General features: G+C 38.6%; 1 pseudogene; it reads right to left on the minus strand.

Moving 5' to 3' along the window:
- The window catches only part of LOC133082964 (heat shock transcription factor, Y-linked-like), a 41,278-nt pseudogene extending 33,473 nt beyond the window's left edge, over positions 1-7,805 (minus strand).
- Between the last annotated feature and the right edge of the window lie 10,740 nt (positions 7,806-18,545).

Below are 18,545 nucleotides of genomic sequence, written 5' to 3' on the forward strand. Positions count from 1 at the left end.
CGGATAAGTGACCTGGAAGACAGAATGGTGGAATTCACTGCTGCAGACAGACAAAAGAAAAAAGAATGAAAAGAAATGAAGACAACCTAAGAGACCTCTGGGACAACATTAAATGCAACAACATTCCTATTATATGGGTCCCAGAAGGAGAAGCAAGAGAGAAAGGACCAGAGAAAATATTTGAAGAGATTATCATTGAAAACTTCCCTAACATGGGAAAGGAAAGAACCACCCAAGTCCAGGAAGCACAGAGAGTCCTATACAGGATAAACCCAAGGAGAAACACACTGAGACACATAGTAATCAAATTGGCAAAAATTAGAGACAAAGAAAAATTATTGAAAGCAGAAAGGGAAAAATTACAAATAACATACAAGGGAACTCCCATAAGGTTAACAGCTGATTTCTCAGCAGAAACTCTATAAGCCAGAAGGGAGTGGCATGATATACTTAAAGTGATGAAAGGGAAGAAACTACAACCAAGATTACTCTACCCGGCAAGGATCTCATTTAGATTTCATGGAGAAATAAAAAGCTTTACAGACAAGCAAAAGTTAAGAGAATTCAGCACCACCAAACCAGCTCTACAACAAATGCTAAAGGAAGTTCTCTAAGTGGGAAACAGAAGAGAAGAAAAGGACCTACAAAAACAAACCCAAAACAATTAAGAAAATGGGCATAGGAACATACATATTGATAATTACCTTAAACGTGAATGGATTAAATGCTCCAACCAAAAGACACAGGCTCGCTGAATGGATCCAAAATCAAGACCCATATATATGCTGTCTACAAGAGACCCACTTTAGACTTAGGGACACATACAGACTGAAAGTGAGGGAATGGAAAAAGATATTCTATACAAATGGAAATCAAAAGAAAGCTGGAGTAGCTATACTCATAGCAGATAAAAGAGACTTTAAAATAAAGAATATTACAACAGACAAGGAAGGACACTACATAATGATCAAGGGATCAATCCAAGAAGAAGATTTAACAATTATAAACATATATGCACCCAACATAGGAGCACATCAATACATAAGGCAACTGCTAACAGCTATAAAAGAAGAAATCGATAGTAACACAATAATATTTGGGGACTTTAACACTTCACTTACACCAATGGACAGATCATCCAAAATGAAAATAAATAAGGAAACAGAAGCTTTAAATGACACAATAGACCAGATAGATTTAATTGATATTTATAGGACATTCCATCCAAAAACAGCAGATTACACGTTCTTCTCAAGTGCACACGGAACATTCTCGAGGATAGATCACATCTTGGGTCACAAATCAAGCCTCAGTAAATTTAAGAAAATTGAAATCATATCAAGCATCTTTCCTGACCACAATGCTATGAGATTAGAAATGAATTACAGGGAGAAAAACGTAGAAAACACAAACACATGGAGGCTAAACAATATGTTATTAAATAACCAAGAGATCACTGAAGAAATCGAAGAGGAAATCAAACAATACCTAGAGACAAATGACAATGAAAACATGACGACCCAAAACCTATGGGATGCAGCAAAAGCAGTTCTAAGAGGGAAGTTTATAGCTATACAAGCCTACCTAAAGAAACAAGAAAAGTCTCAAGTAAACAATCTAACCTTACACCTAAAGAAACTAGAGAAAGAAGAACAAACAAAACTCAAAGTTAGCAGAAAGAAAGAAATCATAAAGATCAGAGTGGAAATAAATGAAATAGAAACAAAGAAAACAATAGCAAAGATCAATAAAACTAAAACCTGGTTCTTTGAGAAGATAAACAAAATTTATAAGCCATTAGCCAGACTCATCAAGAAAAAGAGGGAGAGGACTCAAATCAATAAAATCAGAAATGAAAAAGGTGAAGTTACAACAGACACCGCAGAAATACAAAGCATACTAAGAGACTACTACAAGCAACTCTATGCCAATAAAATGGACAACTTGGAAGAAATGGACAAATTCTTAGAAAGGTATAGCCTTCCAGGACTGAACCAGGAAGAAGCAGAAAATATGAACAGACCAATCACAAGTAATGAAATTGAAACTGGGATCAAAAATCTTCCAAAAAACCAAAGTCCATGACCAGATGGCTTCACAGGTGAATTCTATCAAACATTTAGACAAGAGCTAACACCCATCCCTCTCAAACTCTTCCAAAAAATTGCAGAGGAAGGAACACTCCCAAACTCATTCTATGAGGCCACCATCACCCTGATACCAAAACCAGACAAAGATACTACAAAAAAAGAAAATTACAGACCAATATCACTGATGAATATAATGCAAAAATCCTCAATAAAATACTAGCAAACAGAATCCAACAACACATTAAAAGGATCATACACCACAATCAAGTTGGATTTATCACAGGGATGCAAGGATTCTTCAATATACGCAAATCAATCAATGTGATACACCATATGAACAAATTGAAGAATAAAAACCATATGATCATCTCCATAGATGCAGAAAAAGCTTTTGACAAAATTCAACACCGATTTATGATAAAAACTCTCCAGCAAGTGGACATAGAGGGAACATACCTCAACATAATAAAGGCCATATATGACAAACCCACAGCAAACATCATTCTCAATGGTGAAAAACTGAAAGCATTACCTCCAAGATCAGGAATGAGACAAGGATGTCCACTCTCACCACTATTATTCAACATAGTTTTGGAAGTCCTAGCCATGGCAATCAGAAAAGAAAAAGAAATAAACGGAATACAAATTGGAAAGGAAGAAGTAAAACTGTCACTGTTTGCAGATGACATGATACTATACATAGAGAATCCTAAAACTGCCACCAGAAAACTACCAGAGCTAATTAATGAATTTGGTAAAGTAGCAGGATACAAAAGTAATGCACAGAAATCTCTGGCATTCCTATACACTAATGATGAATAATCTGAAAGGGAAATTATGGAAACACTCCCATTTACCATTGCAACAAAAAGAATAAAATACTTAGGAATAAACCTACCTAGGGAGACAAAACACCTGTATGCAGAAAACTATAAGACACTGATAAAAGAAATTAAAGATGATACTAACATATGGAGAGATATACCATGTTCTTGGATTGGAAGAATCAATATTGTGAAAATGACTATACTACCTAAAGCAATCTACAGTTTCAATGCAATCCCTAACAAATTACCAATGGCGTTTTTTATGGAACTAGAACAAATCGTCTTAAAATTTGTATAGAGACCCAGAAGACCCGGAATAGCCAAAGCAGTCTTGAGGGAAAAAAACAGAGCAGGAGGAATCAGACTCCCTGACTTCAGACTGTACTACAAAGCTACAGTAATCAAGACAATATGGTACTGGCACAAAAAGAGAAACATAGATCAATGGAACAAGATAGAAAGCCCAGAGATAAACCCACACACCTATGGTCAACTAATCTATGACAAAGGAGGCAAAGATATACAATGGAGAAAAGACAGTCTTTTCAATAAGTGGTGCTGGGCAAACTGGACAGCTACATGTAAAAGAATGAAATTAGAATACTCCCTAACACCATACACAAAAATAAAGTTAAAATGGATTAGAGACCCAAATGTAAGACTGGACACTATAAAACTCTTAGAGGAAAACATAGGAAGAACACTGTTTGATATAAATCAAAGCAAGATCTTTTTTGATCCACCTCCTAGAGTAATGGAAATAAAAACAAAAATAAACAAATGGGACCTAATGAAACTTCAAAGCTTTTGCACAGCAAAGGAAACCATAAACAAGATGAAAAGACAACTCTCAGAATGGGAGAAAATATTTGCAAATGAATCAACAGACAAAAGATTAATCTCCAAAATATATAAACAGCCCATTCAGCTCAATATTAAAGAAACAAACAACCCAATCCAAAAATGGGCAGAAGACCTAAATAGACATTTCTCCAAAGAAGACATACAGATGGCCATGAAGCACATGAAAAGATGCTCAACATCACTAATTATTAGAGAAATGCAAATCAAAACTACAATGAGGTATCACCTCACACCAGTTAGAATGGGCATCATCAGAAAATCTACAAACAACAAATGCTGGAGAGGGTGTGGAGAAAAGGGAACCCTCTTGCACTGTTGGTGGGAATGTAAATTGATACAGCCACTATGGAGAACAATATGGAGGTTCCTTAAAAAACTAAAAATAGAATTACCATATGACCCAGTAATCCCACTACTGGGCATATACCCAGAGAAAACTGTAATTCAAAAAGACACATGCACCCCAATGTTCATTGCAGCACTATTCACAATAGCCAGGTCATGGAAGCAACCTAAATGCCCATCGACAGACGAATGGATAAAGAAGTTGTGGTACATATATACAATGGAATATTACTCAGCCATAAAAAGGAACGAAATTGAGTCATTTGTTGAGACGTGGATGGATCTAGAGACTCACATACAGAGTGAAGTAAGTCAGAAAGAGAAAAACAAATATTGTATATTAACGCATACATGTGGAACCTAGAAAAATGGTACAGATGAATGAGGTTGCAGGGCAGAAGTTGAGACACAGATGTAGAGAACAAACGTATGGACACCAAGGGGGGAAATCTGTGGTGGGGTGGGGATGGCGGTGTGCTGAATTGGGCGATTGGGATTGACATGCATACAGTGATGTGTATAAAATTGATGACTGATTAAAAAAAAAAAAAGAAAAGAAAAAAAGAGAAAAAATACCAAAAAAAACCCAAAAGAATTTAGATAAGAAAAGTACAACAAAAGAAAAACTAGAGAATCAGAAATGGAAGTCTATGATGCCTAAAGAATAAATCAAAAAAGGAGCATAAGCATATTACATTCATAGAGATTAATACTAGAAGAAGGTATCTGAAAAAATACGAAACTTGAAAGGCTTAGCAAAAGTGCAAGAAGGGAACCCTATACTCCATTTCCTTGCATTAAAGCAATGAGTAAGCTATCAGTATAAATTTTTTGAATTCTATAATCCAATCAGAAACTTAAAAACACCAGGTTAACGGTGACTGAAACTGAAATTAAAATATGAGAACATCCTGATATTTCTTAATTACCATCTATCTCTCAACAGCTCAAATAGTATTAAAAGCAGTAAGGGAGAAGGAATTCACATACAATGGATCCTCACTAATGTTAAAAGCCATCAGAAACTATGGAAGTCAAAATTTTTTTTTAGAAAAAACTGTATCTAAAATTCTATATCCAGCAAAACCATTCTTCAAAAGGAAGGAAAATTAAGAAATAACCAGATAAACAAACTGTGAAAGTGTTGTTTGCTAGTAGGTCTGCCCTACAAGAAATACTCCAGGGGTCTTTGGGGTTTAAATAAAAGGAAAAAGACAATATGTAATTTGAAGCCATATGGAAAAAAAAAAACCACTAGTAAATATATTTACATAGGTAAATATAAAGTTGAATATACTTTGCAGTTTATAGCTCCTTTTATCATATATGTTTTAAGAAATGATGCATTAAACAATAAATATAAATATAAATCAATATTAATGGACACATATGTATAAAGATGTTAATGTGTGACAAAAACATAAAAGAAGAAAAATGTTTTAAACAGAAGCAGAACTTTTATATAAGTTGTACCTAACTTGTTATGAATTCATACTGTACTTTTATAAACTGAACACATCAATTGCAATCTAGAAGTTAACCACTAATAAAATAATTTTAAAATATACAGAAAACAACATGAGGCAGGAACCCAAGGAGTACACTATAAAACAAAGAAAATGAACCACAAAAGACGACAGGAATGAAAAAGAAACAGAGGAACAATAAACATATAAGACATATAAAAAATGAACAGTAAAATGGCAGAAGTCTTTTCAGTAATTACTTTAAGTCTACATGGAATAAACTATCCAACTGAAAGGCAGAGATTGGCAGAATAAATTTAAAAAAACATGATCCACCTCTTTGGACTCACTTTTGATCCAGTGACACAAATAATTATAACCAAAAGAGTATTACAGTGGCTAACCCATCAGACAAAGTAACCTTTGTTACAAGAGAAAAATAAAGCACTAAATATTTAAAAGAGACCATTCACCAAGAAGATATAACAATTATAAACATGGACACCTAAAAATAGAACCTTTAAAAATACGAAGCAAAAAGTAACAAAAATGAATGTAGAATGAGACCGTTCTGTACTAACAGTTGGATATTTCAATAGCCAACTTTAAATTATCAATAGAACAAGTAGACAGAGATAAACAGAAAACATGAACAGCATTATAAACTATAATATATATAAACTCTCCACTCAACAATATCAGAATACCTATTTTCCTTAAATGTCCTTGAAACGTTGCCAGGATGGACTATATTTTAGGTCACAATACTAAGCTCAATAATCTTCAAAAGTCTGAAATCATTTAAAGTATATTATCTGAGCAAAATGGAAAGAAATGAGAAGTATTTTCAGAAAAAAATAAGCTAGAAAATCACAAATATGTAAAAATCAACACACTCAAACAGGCAATGGGTCAAAGAAAAAAATCACATGGGGAATTTTAAACTGCTTAGATACAAATGAAAATGAAAACAATACACAAAAAGATAAAATGACACGAGTAGGGTCAAAGGGGTATTTACAGTTGTACAAAAGATGATCTCAAATCAAAAATCTAACTTCACAACACAAGACATAGATAAGAATAAACCAAAGAAAATCTAGCACATAAAGGAAATAGAAAAGATCAGACAGGAAACACAGAAAATACAGAAAACAGAAAAATCCAAAGAATCAATGAAACCAAATGTGTCATAGACCAAGAAAACTGACAAATAAGAGTGACATAAGCAAGACTGAAATATGTGGTCCAACGCTCTAGTACCCATACTCAAAAATATGGATTAGCAACCATCCACAGATAAGACTGCCTTTGTGAAATCCCCAAAACCCCTGATATGGGGCTGAAGATCCCCTTGGGGCACAAAAACTGAAAAATGACCCATTAGAATGATAAAACCAGCAATCTCACACTGATTGCATCACCTGTTCCCCAGACCCACAAGGCACAAACTGAGAGGGTTACCTGGGACTACAGCTTCTCCTGTGGGAAAAAAAGAGAGACTAAAGACAGACATCTAGCTTTCCCAGTGTTCCAAGGTATCCCCAGGAAGACACTTCTTTCTGCCTCCTCACTGTTGTAATGTCAGTGGCACTGCATCCCTGCCAGCAATGTTGCCCAGTCAGAAACCCAGCCAGCACTTCCACCCAAGCACAGAAAGTAGCTGATGGCTCCACAGGAGCAGAAACAAGGATCGGCAGTTCTGCACAGCTCAGGTCACAAACCAGTGGTCCAACCCTGGTGGGGAAGCCCAGCCTGTAGCTCACCTCGGCAAAATTTTGCCAGTAGCCCCACACAAACAGGAAGCCTGACCACACAGCACAGCCTCTGCCCTTAGGCAATCACAAAACCCAGCTGGTAACCCCAGCCTGACCACCTGGTTTGGAAGTCAGGCTAGCAACTTTGCCCAAGCATAGACAGCAGCCCCAGCCCAGACTATCCAAGTGCAGGGCAGAACCTGCAGTGGTACCACCAAACCAGGCATCATAGCTTGAGGTCCCATCCAACCAAAAGCAGTTGTAAGTCCCATCTGACTATAGATCACAACCAGTGGTCTTCCTATTCATGGAGCCCAGTATGCAGTACCATCCAACCACACAATCTAGCAGGTAGCACTACCTAACAAAGGACCCACACTATGTTCTGCCCAGGAAGCCTACCCAGCAGGCCAGCTGGAACACACAGTCAGTGGTCCTGCCCTGCTTCACATCCATGCTGCAGCCTCACTTCACTTCAGATTGTGGGAAGTGATCTTATTCAATCAGAGACCCAAGCAGCAAGCCCTGCCCACCCATGGACACTACCAGCCAGCCTGTCCAGAAGCACAGCCTGGACTGACTGGTGATGTTCTTTCTCTGCAAACTTGTAAACTCTGGAAGACATAACCACATATTCAAATATGCAGGCATCATGCAAGGATAAAAGGATCAGAAGAAATCAAGGACACACAACAGCACAAAATAAAATTAATAAAGCTACAATAGCCACTGTAAAGAAAGGGAGAACTATGAACTGACTGTAGAAGAATTCAGAATAATCTTCCTAGAGTGTTCAGTGAACAAGAATAAAACATAGTAAACAAATATAGGAAAAATTACATGAGCAACATAAGATGTTCAACACAAATACAGAAACATTAAAAATAAAACAAAGAAACAGAATTCCTGAAACTGAAGAATATAATATCTGATATGAAAAGTTCATTAGAGAGCTTCACTACAGAATCAATCAAGCATAAGAAAGAATCACTGAACTCAAGACCAGTCATTTGAAATCAATTCAAAAGAGTAAAAAATAAGTTTCAGAATACAAATTCAACATACAAAAATCAGTTGCATTCTATATACAAACAATGAATTATCTGAAAAGGAAATAAGGAAAACAACCCATTTACAATAGCATCAAAACAAATACTTAGGAATAAATGTAACTTAGGAGGTAAAAATCTACACACTGGAAATAATGACATTAGTGAAAGAAATCGAAGACACAAATATGGATGTATTGCTCTGAATACATTCATCACTCCCCCCTGAAAACACGGTACCCATTGAGTACTCATTCCCTTTATTTTCCCCCTGGAGCCCTTGGCAACTACTAATCTACTTTGTACAATGTACAAATGTACACAAATAACTGGAAAACTACCTTGTGTTCATAGATTGGAAGAATTAATATTATTAACATGTTCATACTACACAGCCATACATAGATTTAATTGGCTCCTTATTGAAATTCAAATGGCATTTTTCACAGAAACAGAGAGAACAATATTAATGTTCATATGGAATTACAAAAGATCCTGAGAGCCCACACAATCCTGAGAAAGAACAAAAGTGAAGGTATTACACTCTCTGATTTCAAACCATATTACAAAGATACAGTAATCAAAACAGTATACTAATGGCATAAAAAAACACACGTATGTCAATGGAGGAGAAATAAGATCCCATAAATAAAACCACCCATACACAATCAACTAATAGAAGACATGAAACCATAAAAATCCTAGCTGGGTTTGGGGGTAATGGGAAGATGCTAGTCAAAACAATGAGCAATTTTACACTATCACTGAGATAATCCAAATAATAAGGACTCATTTCAAAAAGCACGACATCTACCAAATTAAAAAAAAAAAGAGAGATGAAAATACCTGTAACAAGTAAAAAGACTGAATCAGTTATGAAAAACCTCCAAGCAAAGAAAAGCACAGAACCAGATGGCTTTACCAACAAAATCCATTGAAGATTTAAAGAAAACTTAACACCAATGTTTCTTAAACTCTTTCAACAAATAGAAGAAAAGGGAACATAGTGCTGGTAACAATACAATATGGTGCAGCTCTTTGGAAAAGTTTGATGAATGCACAACTACACGATGAAGCAGCAATTCCCCTACTTAGAGTATGATCCCATTCAATTTCTGAGTGTTACTAAAAAGAACTAAAAACAGGAATTCAAAAAAAAAAAAAGCCTTACATGTAATTTTCATACCAGAACTCTTAACAATACCCAAAAGAAAAGGTGAAAACCAAAGGTGAGAACAAACCAAGCATGCATCTTTTGAAAATGGGTAAACAAAATGTGGCAGAGACACAGAATGGAGTATTGTTCAACCACTAAAAAGAATGAAAGATCAGGCTAAGTGAAAGAATTAAGGAACAAAAGACCATGTAGTTTAGGACTCTATTTATAGTAAATTTCCACAAGAGACAAACCGATATACAAAGAAAGTAGATTAGTAGTTGCCAAGGGCTCCAGGGAGAAAATAAAGAGAATGAGTAATTAATGGGTACCACGTTTTCTGTGGGGAGTGATGAATGTATTCAGAGCAAAATAGTGATGATGGTTGTGCAACTCAGTACCCATTAAGTCATTCATTTTGTCTTCTCTTCTCAGCCCCTAGCATCCACTAATCTATTGTCTATCTCTCTGCCTGTTGGTTTGTTTGTATGTATGTATATAATGATTGTCACTGAATTGCACACTTCAAAATAGTTAAAATGATAAATTTTATGCTCTTTGTATTTACCACTTAGAAATGAATTAATTGGTTTATTATTGATTAAAAAACATTGAGTGGAAAGCTTGTGGGTACCTCCTCTCCTCTTCCTCAGGATATGAAATTCTCCACTCCTCTCTGCTTCTTTGAGACAATTTGGCTTTGACCATGTCTATCAATGACAAATTGTCACTGTTAATTAAATAATAAAAACGTGAGGGGGGAAATGAAATGTGACGTGGGAAAAAAATAAAATGTTACACAAATAAATAATGTTCTCATACTCCCTACCCAAAAAAGCAAGTATTACTTGGATTCAAAAGCTGCTAGAGGGCTTCCCTGGTGGCGCAGTGGTTGAGAATCTGCCTGCCAATGCAGGGGACACGGGTTCGAGCCCTGGTCTGGGAAGATCCCACATGCCACGGAGCAACTGGACCCGTGAGCCACAATTGCTGAGCCTGCAAGTCTGGAGCTTGTGCTCCACAACAAGAGAGGCCGCGATAGTGAGAGGCCCTCGCACCGCGATGAAGAGTAGCCCCCACTTGCCACAACTAGAGAAAGCCCTCGCACAGAAACAAAGACCCAACACAGCCATAAAGTAAAAAAAAAAAAAAAAAAAAAAAGCTGCTAGACACAGAGAAGACAAATGAGTTGAATAAAGGTTTGGAATATAGATACCTCATGAATGTCAAGTTAATAAACCGTTCTTAAAGGAAAAAACAGAAACTTTTAAATAGAAAATGTGCTATATATTATTAAAGAAGAAAAATAAAGCATACGTAATCTAAATTGATTTTAATGACATCTTGTCTATATTAATACCTTTATATAATTAATCCAGCATTGGAGAAGAACTTGCACTCTACATTCTACCCTACTAAACAGTTGGTAGAGCAGAGACAAATCCTCAATATGATTTTCATCAAGAAGAGTGCTTGATCGTGAATACTAGTAACATGAATGGAAAATTAGCAATACAAATATCTAATTCAAGATATATGTTAAATAATTCACTAAACTGAAATTATTACATTAAGAAATTTCTTCTGGATTAAAAGTAGTAAAAGCCTGACACTTACAACTGGTAGTTATAACAATGTATTTTTTTAAACATCTTTATTGGAGTATAATTGCTTTACAATGGTGTGCTACTTTCTGCTTTATAACTAAGTGAATCAGTTATACATATACATATATCCCAATATATCTTCCCTCTTGCTTCTTCCTCCTCCCCACCATCCTATCCCACCCCTCTAGGTGGTCACAAAGCACCGAGATGATCTCCCTGGGCTATGCAGCTGCTTCCCACTAGCTATCTATTTTACATTTGGTAGTGTATATGTCTATGCCACTCTCTCACCCTGTCACATCTTACCCCTCCCCCTCCCCATATCCTCAAGTCCATTTTCTAGTAGGTCTGTGTCTTTATTCCCGTCTTGCCACTAGGTTCTTCATGACCTTTTTTTCCCCTTAGATTCCATATATATGTGTTAGCATATGGTATTTGTTTTTCTCTTTCTGACTTACTTCACTCTGTATGACAGACTCTAGGTTCATCCATCTCACTACAAATAACTCAATTTTGTTTCACTTTATGGCAGAATAATATTCCATTGTATATATGTGACACATCTTCTTTATCCATTCATCTGTTTATGGACACATAGGTTGCTTCCATGTCCTGGCTATTGTAAATAGAGCTGCCATGAACTTTTTGGTACATGACTCTTTTTGAATTATGGTTTTCTCAGGATATATGCCCAGTAGTGGGATTGCTGGGTCATATGGTAGTTCTATTTTTAGTTTTTTAAGGAATCTCCATACTGTTCTCCATAGTGGCTGTATCAATTTACATTCTCACCAACAGTGCAAGAGGGTTCCCTTTTCTCCACACCCTGTCCAGCATTTATTGTTTGTAGATTGCTTGATGATGGCCATTCTGACCGGTGTGAGATGATATATCATTGTAGTTTTGATTTGCATTTCTCTAATGATTAATGATGTTGAGCATTGTTTCATATGTTTGTTGGCAATCTCTATTTCTTCTTTACAGAAATGTCTATTTAGGTCTTCTGCCCATTTTTGGATTGGTTTTTTTGTTTTTTTGATATTGAGCTGCATTAGCTGCTTGTAAAGTTTGGAGATTAATCCTTTGTCCATTGAATCGTTTGCAAATATTTTCTCCCATACTGAGGGTTTTCTTTTTGTCCTCTTTATGGTTTTGTTTGCTGGGCCAAAGATTTTAAGTTTCATTTTGTCCTATTTGTTTGTTTTATTTTCATATCCATTTCTCTAGGAGGTTGGTCAAAGGGAACTTGCTGTGATTTATGTCATAGAGTGTTCTGCCTAGTGTTTCCTCTAAGAGTTTTAGATTGTCTAGCCCTCCATTTATGTCTTTAATCCATTTTTGTGTATGGTTTTAGGAAGTCTATTTTTGTGTACGGTTTTAGGAAGTGTTCTAATTTCCCTCTTTCACATGTAACCGTCCAGTTTTCCCAACACCACTATTGAAGATGCTGTCTTTTCTTCATTGTATATTTTTGCCTCCTTTATCCAAGATAAGTTCACCATAAGTGCTTGGGCCCATCTCCCGGCTTTCTCTCCTGTTCCCTGAAGTATATTTCTGTGTTTGAGTAAGTACCATACTGTCTTGGTTACTGTAACATTGGAGTATAGTCTGGAACCAAGGAGCCTGATTCCTCCAGCTCCGTATTTCTTTCTCATTTTGCTCTTAATCTTCGGGCTCTTTTACATTTACATACAAACTGTGAATTTTTTGTTTGTGCTTCTTTGAAAAATGCCATTGGTATTTTGGTAGGGTTTGCAATGAATGTATAGATTGCTTTGTTTTGTATACTCCTTTTTACAATGTTGATTCTTACAATCCAAGAACATTGTGTATCTCTCCTTCTGATTGTATGGTCCTTAATTTCTCTCATCAGTGTCTTATAGTTTTCTACATAAGAGGTTTTTGTCTTCATATGTAGGTTTCTACTTAGGTGTTTTATTCTTTATGTTGCAATGGTAATAGGGAATGTTTCCTTAGATTCTCTGTCAGAGTTTTCATTGTTAGTGTATAGGAATACAAGAGGTTATTATGCATTGACTTTGCATCGTGCTACTTAACAAAATTCATTGATTAGCTCTTGTAGAATTTGGGTAGCCTCTTTTGCATTCCATACGTATATTATCATGTCATCTGCAAACCGTGAGAATTTCAATTCTTTCTTTCCAATTTGGATTCTTTTCATTTATTTTTCTTCTCTGATTGCTGTAGCTAAAACTTCCAAAACGATGTTGAATAAGAGTGGTGAGAGTGAGCAACCTTGTCTTGTTGTGATCTTTTGGGAAATAGTTTCAGTTTTTCACCCTTGAAAACGATGATGACTGTGGGTTTGTCATACATGACCTTTATTATGTTGAGTAGGTTCCCTCTCCGCCAACTTTCTGGTGTTTTTTTTTTTTGGTAATAAAATGGTTTTGAATTGTGTTGAATAATTTTTCTGCATCTATTGATATTATCATATGGTTATCATCCTTCAATTTGTTAATAGGGTGTATCACATGGATTGATGTGTGTTCATTGAAGAATCCTTTCATCCTTGTGAAAAATCTCACTTAATCTTGGTGTATGATCCTTTTAAGCTTTGTTGGATTCTCTCTGCTATTTTAGGTTGAGGATTATTGAATCTGTGTTCGTCAGTGATACTGTTCTGTAATTTTCTTTTTTGTGATATATTTGTCTGGTTTTGTTTTCAGGGTGATGGTTGCCTGTTAGAACGAATTTGGAAGTGTTCCTCTGTCTGAAATTTTTGGGAAGGGTTTAAGAATAATGGGTGTACCCTGTTTCCTGAATGTTGGATTGAATTCTCCTGTGAAGCCATCCACCTGGACTTTTGTTTTTTGGAAGATACTAAGTCACATTTTCCATTTCATCGTTTGTGATTTGTTGGAGTATGTTTTCTATTTCCCTCTGGTTCAGTCTTCGAAGTTTGTATCATCCTAAGAATTTGTCCATCTCTTCCATGTTGTCAATTGTATTGGCATCTAGCTGTTTTAGGAAGTCTCTATGATCCTTTGCAATTCTGCTTCGTCAGTTGTAATATCTCGGTTTTTTTTATTATTAATTTCATTGCATTGAATCCCCTTCCTTTTCTTCTTGATGAGGCTGGCCAAGATTTATCAACTTTATTAATTTTCTGAAAGAACCATCTTTTAGTTTCATCGATCTTGCTATATTTCTAGTTTCTATTTCAATCTTTTCTGGTATGATTTTTTAGTAACATCTTTATAGAAGTATATTTGCTTCACAATGCTGTGTAAATTTCTGCTTGATAACAAAGGGAATCAGCTATATATATACCTATATCCCCAAATCCCCTCACCTTTTACTCTCCCTCCCACACTCCTTATCCCATCCCTCTGGGTTGTCAAGAGGCACTGAGCTGATGCCCCTGTGCTATGCCACTGCTTCCCATCAGCTATCTATTTTACGTTTGGTAGTGTACATATGTCAGTGTTACTCTTGCCCTTCGTGTCTTCAAGTCCATCTTTACATCAGCCTCTCTATTGATGTTCTGACCTTAGGTTCATCAAAACCATATTTCTGGTTGTTGTTGTTTTAGATTCCATGTATGTGTTAGCATACGGTTTTTGGTTTTCTCCCTCTGACTTTTTCACTGTGTACCACAGATTCTAGGTCCATTCACATCACTACAAATAACTCAATTTCTTTTCCTAATTTGGCTGAGTAATTTTCCAGTTTATATATGTGCCGTATACTCTTTATCTAGCCATCCACCAACGGATATTTAGGTTTCTTTCATGTTTTGGCTATTGTAAACTGTGCTGGGGGAGTTAAAGGGGTGAATGAGGCGTGGTTCTGGCTCTCGCAGAGTCTCCCACCCATGTGCTGTTGAAAGAAAGGTTTGCTTAACCCCCTGAGCCCAATGGAGGGGAGGCAGGACAGCGAATAAGCCCGTTGTCCCTCCTGTCCTGTTGGGTGACTAGCGTGCCTTCAAGAGGTGCAGTGGCAGCTTGCTTGAGCAGGTCACGTCTGCTGGTCACCAGGGAGAACCTACCCTCTCCTTCTGCTCACCCCCAATCCCTTCTCGTTGCCTCTCCTCCAGGTATACTACATTAACTTCACTGACTTTGCCAGCTATGAGGTGGTGGTGGACGAGAAACCTTTCCTGAAGTGCATCCACTGCATCGAGACAGGCAAAACCAACTACACCACTTGTTACACAGCAGGCATCTGCCTTCTCAAAGCGTGGCAGAAGATTGCCATGAAGATGGTGCACGCTGACATCTCCATCAACATGAGCAAGCACACCACCTTCTTCAGGGCCATCAGGCTGGGCGAGGCCCCTGCATCCTAGATTCCCCCCACCCCTGTCCCAATCCCATTTTGTCCCTGCCTATACTCCTACCCCAGGTTAGGGAGCCAGGACTTCCAGAACCTCTAAGTGCTGCTGTGGAGTGAGGTGTGTGGGTGTTGCAGCTGCATAGAAAAATGTCCCAGTGCTATTTATTCCCTGGTGACTCCTGGATGACAAGGCCTGCTTGACTTTCCATAATGACCTTGAGTGAACAGGACAGTTGATGGCGCCCCAGGGTTGACATGAAGCAGAACCTCCTCGCTTGGCTCCGTGTTGACTGCTTCTGGCATGACTCTTCAACCTCGAGGTCCTGTGTGTCATTTTGTTGCACTAAAGTGAGGGGCTTAGGCAGCAGGCGAGAATTAGCAAAGGTGCAGCTCAGACTGTGGGGCGAGCCTCTGACCCCGAAGGGTGGGGCGGGGGCGGGGCGGGAGGGGAGCATTGCAACCTAAGGACAGGGGCAGGGAGGGAAAGGTAGGTGCTTGTGGCAGAGACCAGGGGAGAAACCTGCCAGATGACCTTCCCACTCTCGCTGAGCCGCGTCCTGGCAGCTGAAAGGGCTTTGAGGACAGGAGGTTTTCTTTTCCTTGGAGCAATTGCAGGGTATGGCCAGAAACCTGCCTGCATAAGAACCAGAGGCCATGCTTGGGGCCACATGTCTTTCACTTTGTTTACAACTGCGCTCCAAGCTCAGAAGACTCCTTGGGTCACCCCCCCCCCAATTGTCCCCTTCCCACCCTGGCAAGAACTCCCATTTTCTTCCTCCCCAGAGCCTACCTCTGTCTGAGACAGGTGCCTATCCTGGGACCTGTGTTTATATGAGTCTGGGATACTCTTTAGATTACCTGGGCACAAAGAAAATTTTCCATTTATTAAGCAACACAAATATTCATCTAGTCGAGTCATGTCTGGGGGCAAAGGGGTTGGACTGGATGACCTCCAGAATTTCCTTCAAATTCTAATATTTTGGCAGCTGCCATGCTAGCCTACTAACATTCCCAAACCCTAGACTGACCCTGGGCCTCGGCAAGACAGAGCTTTTCTACCTGACCTAGAAAGGGTAAGAGCTGAGGATAGGACAGGGTTTTCTTCAAGTATGTTGCAACCCAAGTAGTCATTAGCCCAGGCCTTGTCTGAAAGGACAGCGGCTGATGCCCTACTAACCACATCGCCCTTTCTTCTCTCTGGCTCTGTAAAACCACGGCACAGCAGAGTCACCATAGATTCCAGGGCTGCTCCCCTGAATCCAGGCTCAGGAGGAGGTAGCGTCTAGGCACAGGACAGGGCTCTGCCATCTAGTCAGGCCCAAAGACACCTTCCCCCGCAACCCCAAGCTTCCCATCAAATCACATGACAAGATCATTCAAGGGCCTTATTTCCAACTGCCTGGGCCCAGTCTAGGTGCTGGGTCTAACCCAAAGCTGGGAGGGCCAATCTTGTAGAATCTGCTACTCTTACTCCTGAAACAAGTTTCCTTTTGAGGAGAGAGGGAATAAGCTCCTCCAGGCAACTGAAATCCATCAAGAACAACAGGTACTCATTTCTCTGCTGTGCCTTCCCTTTCTAAGCAAATACACTGCTTGACCCTTCAAGGGTCAAGGCAAGAGGGGTGAGCTACACCACCATTGTCTGGTTGCTAGTGACAGCCTTGCCACCCCAGCTGAGGCAAACTTGAGGCATGTGTTTGGCTCCAGCTCCTATAAAGTGCCTTAGACAGTCCTCAGTTATAGCAGGAGCTGATGAGAACCTCTCCTTAAAGTTTGTAAAGTGCTTTCTCTCTTATCTCCTTTGATAATATTATCAATCCCATTGTTTACCAGCTTAAGTCACAAATCTGGGGCTTTTAACCAGGTCTGATTACAAAGCTATTCTGTTCTGCCCCAGCATTGTGTTGAATTTGGAATCTAGAGAGAACCAATAAAAATGGTAATATGGAGCTCAAATCCTTGAAGGACCTAGGGAGAAACCCAAAGAGGCTAGTTTTCATTCCTTGATGGTAACGCCTCTTCTCTTGGCTGCCAGGGGTTCTGGGGAAAAAGAGTAGGCAGTTTCTTTGGAAAACACCCATCAGCCTTAGAACTCTTTTGTTCAGAATAATCGTCTTGGTACCATGTCCAAGCAACAGGCCTCCAGTACCCACAGAATGGATGCCCCTCATGTTCTTTCATCCACTCAATAAACCAACCAAGCATTGTGTATGGAGCCCCAACTGTGGACAAGGACCTCCTCTGGTTACCCTTGGGACAAGTTATAGGAACTAACCACTTCCTGCCACTACTAAGTGACTCCTTATCTCTTTCTGCCATACCACAAAGACCTCTGTACTACCAAGATCTCTCAGGGATGCAGGGAAGACCCGAGAGAAGTCTGGTTCTAAAACCAAAAAGGTGTGAGATGAAGGAAGGAAAAGGTTTCTTAATTGTTCCCCTAAAGGACATTCTGACATCCAGCTTATTCTCCAGATATGGAGGGGATTAGAGGGGAAATAGGATTCTCACAGGACTCCTTTATTCATTGAGACCCCTCAAAAGGAACCCTGGAGGGAGAGGGGTGATGAGGGAAGCAAGAAGTAGCCCTGTTGCTGCAAAGTTATTGAAGCAGTTTACTCTTAAGAGAATGTGGAACTAGATTCACACCTTGGAATTATGCCGATGTGGCTTTTCCAGAAGGCCAAGGCTAGCATAGAGAATGGGATAAGGACATTTGTGAACAAGTGGATGACAGAGGTTTGAAGGAGAATTGCATGGTGGGGACTTTAACAGCTTCTTCGGCTTCAACAGCCAAAGCTGACACAAAAGGCAGCTATTGAGGGCTGCTCAGTTACTGGTTCCTTGGAAAATGTTGTCTTTGCCTTATTTCCCCCTTCATCCACCCTGAACCAAATTTCTTTTGATGAGCAGTAAAGGGCTAGGAACCCTGGAGGTGAACAAAGACTTTGAGCCATGTGTGAGTATGTGTGTTTTATGTAACTTGTGGTGGATGCAAATAGATTAAGAGAAACTGAGAGTTTGAGAGGCCCTTAGAGGGAATCTAGCTCAACCTACGTTTCTACCCCATGTTACTCATGTGGAA

The sequence above is a fragment of the Eubalaena glacialis genome, unplaced genomic scaffold, assembly GCF_028564815.1.
Source record: "Eubalaena glacialis isolate mEubGla1 unplaced genomic scaffold, mEubGla1.1.hap2.+ XY H_2, whole genome shotgun sequence".
In the NCBI taxonomy this organism is placed as follows: Eukaryota; Metazoa; Chordata; class Mammalia; order Artiodactyla; family Balaenidae; genus Eubalaena; species Eubalaena glacialis.